General features: G+C 34.9%; 1 pseudogene; it reads right to left on the bottom strand.

Moving 5' to 3' along the window:
* Positions 1 to 2,629: 2,629 nt before the first annotated feature.
* LOC107146240 lies at positions 2,630 to 2,981 on the bottom strand (annotated as a pseudogene).
* Positions 2,982 to 3,610: the final 629 nt, after the last annotated feature.

Here is a 3,610-nt window from a genome sequence, read left to right as displayed (position 1 = left end):
TGATGTTCAAGCTAGTGTTAGCTTTGGTTTTATCATATTATCTACAACATATGGTAATACTTAAATAAAGGTAGGGTGGTGTCCTTGATCCTACTAATAAAATGGGGCTGTCTTTTCTCAGACTTTGTGGCACCACTTCTGTACAGCTTTAAACCTTGTGATTCGGGACAGGAACTTTTATTGGCGCCTACCAGAACAATCTGTGTTTGAATCAATTTCCTGGCTTGCATTATAAACTTTGTGGATTTCTACACAAGCAATTTGGGAAAAGCAAGCTCTAATTAAATCACTTGACTGAAGAATTTGTGCAGGTTTAAAAGGAAATGTCCTTCCCCCACTGAAAAGCTACTAGCTGTCATAAGCTTCCAGCCTAACGGATTTTATCTTGGGTCTAGGAGGCATGTCATACCTGGATAGCACATACCTCAGCAGGATGTATGCTCTGGCTTCTTTTCCACACTGGAGTTTTGTTTAAGATCACTATGATACATATTGGAGAATAAAATAAGGCACAAACTACCACTATCTTAACAAACCTGTTCTTATATTTTCTTTCTGTTTTTGTGTAGATGCAAAAATAATTTCAGAGTTGTAGAGGAGATATAGCAATTTGATTCAATGGTCACAGTGAATATACTGAGGATCTATTCAGGGAGGATTCTCTTTGGAAATGCCTCTTGTTTCATCAGAATACTGGAATTGATTACAGAATATTTAAGATTTCCTGTATCTTTTGTCCTGTTTAGATGACATTTGAAATATGCTTTTACTTCTTTGTAATAGGTCTTTAAGAAAAGATTTCTAAGCATAGCATCGCATAGTCAGAAGATCTGGAAGACTAGAGAATGTTGTAATGGAGGATTTTAACTTTTTATTATATTTTTGAGAATATGGTCACCACATTAAATTTCCATCATAAACATAAATATGTATTAATGTCATCATATCTTCCAGGATTTTAGTATTGTCATAACTAATCATTATGGTTGCAGTTACTACTTAAAATGTTTATAAAATGAAAGGAAATAAAGTTTATTAATTTGAAATATTATTAGTGAGAATACATATTTAAAATAAAGTTGCTTGCTGAATTGATATCTTCTGCCACTTTGTATAAGGATGCTGTCACATTTTTATGCACTTCAATATACTTATTTAAATGAGTAACCACTCATTTTATCTTATGTTTTAAATATATGTATATCTGTATGTATTTGTATATATTTTATTCTCTGTTGTATTGGATCTTTGAGGCAATATTAAAAATTAAATTGTAAATGTTATATTTTTAATATCTTGCAACATAACTTTATAAGAATCTTAAAAACTCTTGCAAAAAATATCTGAAAAAAATATCTTATCAATTCTGCTTAAATGTTGAGAGATTAATAGAGCCCTACAATGCCTCAACTTCTAAAGCCTGGAAAGTGGTAATGGAAATGACCTCTTTCTAGTTAAGGAAAGTTTCTCTCTCTCTCTCTCCCCACCACCCACCCTCCCCCCCCCTTTGTGTGTGGTTTGTTAGTGAATATCCAAGTAGTAACCATTCAATGTGCAAGATGACCTCATTCTGTGGTGCAATTTTCCTCTGTACTATGAAGCTGCTTGACTACAACTTTGAATACAAATATTTGGTCAAAAATTGCTGCTTCTCTGAAAAAACAATTCATAGGAAAAAGTGCTTTGTTCTGTCTGACTAAAAGAAACATTCCCATGGTTTTATTTACTCAGCATTAATTATGAATTAAAAAGATTGTCAGTGTGCTATTACAAAGAACTAATAATTATTGAAAGTAGTATCAAATTATTACACAAAATAAATTATGTTAATATTGAAAAGAAACTTTATCCTACTTTACATTTTTACTTGACAGAAATGTATATGTTTGTATTATACAACATAATGCTGCTTAGTAATAAGTATACACTTGGGGAAGGCTATGTTGAACTTAATAATTAGCATATCTATTACCTCACCTACTAAATGTTTTTGTAGAAACAATTTATAATTTACTTTTTTAGTGATTTTTGAGACTACAATATACAGTTTTCAACTATAGTCTCCATGTTGTACAATACATCTCTTGAACTTATTCCTACTGTATAACTGAAATTTTGTACCTTTTGACCAACCTGAAAACCATAGTACTGCTTTGCCATCTGCTCCCTGTGAGGCTCTAGCAAGGATAGGAGTTCTAAGGGCACTAGGAGAGATTTCCTGCTTCCTCCCTGCCCTGTTTCCTGTGCTTCCTGCTGCTGTGAGAATCCCCCAGCAACATATCTCTCCCAGAGAGGTTCCTACCTGCAGAAGTAGCTGAATGCAGCCTTCTGTTCTTCCAGAACCAGCATCTGGTGGGCTCTTTTCAGAAGTTTGGGTTCCACCAGAGTAAGCCTTCTCCCAAGCTTTTGAGTTTTAGTAATTTCAGCCTCTTGTCGTTCTCTCCCCTACCTTTTGGGCAATGGCTGCTTCCTGCAGTTGTGACCTCCACAATTTGTTAGTGCTCTTTTCTTACATTTCCACTTAGGTATTTCACAATTTCTTTTTAATTTAAACATCTGTATTTTTATTTGTTTTTATTTATTCATTTATTTTTTAATAACTGATAATGAATGTTTTAAAGTAGTTGAGTTAGGCATCTGCAATGGTGACTTTAACTTCCACTCCAATGTGATGGAAGTTATGTGTTTCACAGTCTCAGAAAGACTATGAGTCAATGAGTTGCTTTTTGGTTGTCACCTGGAACCAATCCCATGTCTTACAACTTTCACCAAAAGGTGTTCTGCTTGTAGCAGTTTTCAAAGTCTGGGTAGATAGGTGAATGGGGTCCTTTCAGTTTGAGGGTCATTTCTTTTGTGCTGCTGATCTAGTCAGTACTCACCTTCTCCAGAGATTTCATGTTGGGGTTGGTAAGGGTGATTCTAATTCTGTGGCTTGCCATCTCTTGTTTCGTGGGTGTCCTTTTAGTATTTTTAAAAGCCATGACTATGGTGGCACGGTCACACCTACAACAGTGTCACTCTCAGAAAAAAAAGCTAAAATTTAATTTTTAATTGACACTTCATTATTGTACCAATTTATAAGTCATACTATAATGTTTTGGTACATTCTGTAACAACTATATCAAATCAATAAATAAACTAAAGTTTAGGTTTTCTTTTGGAGGGCAACACTGTTATGGGTGCAACAGAGCTCTCTTCTGCCCACTCCTGCCCCTGACTCCCTGCTGCTCTGTCTCCCCAAAGAACAAGTCCACCAGGAAGCTATGCCACCATATTCATGGCTTTTTATACCTCATTTACCTGGTGATGAAGATTCTGGCCTGTAAAAGTGCTCCTTCATTTGCTTTTGCACAACACTAAGAACTTGTCTTTTTTAGGTTATCTTGTATTAAGACAATTTCAGAAATCTTTTCTGATTAATGAAAAATCCCCATCCTTGCCCATTGTTTTTTCTTGTTAGCATTTCCTATGGGAGTCACCTGTGAGAATTTCACTATTTTAACTGTGTTGTATTTACTTATGAGGTGACTGACTGTACATTCTAGAGACTCAAAAAATATTTTGGGTCAGATTGGAAGCCCATTAAAGTCAACACCTAAGCAAGGGGAAT

Source organism: Marmota marmota, unplaced genomic scaffold, assembly GCF_001458135.2.
Source record: "Marmota marmota marmota unplaced genomic scaffold, marMar, whole genome shotgun sequence".
NCBI classification, from domain to species: domain Eukaryota; kingdom Metazoa; phylum Chordata; class Mammalia; order Rodentia; family Sciuridae; genus Marmota; species Marmota marmota.
This window is presented reverse-complemented; position numbering and strand designations above follow the sequence as displayed.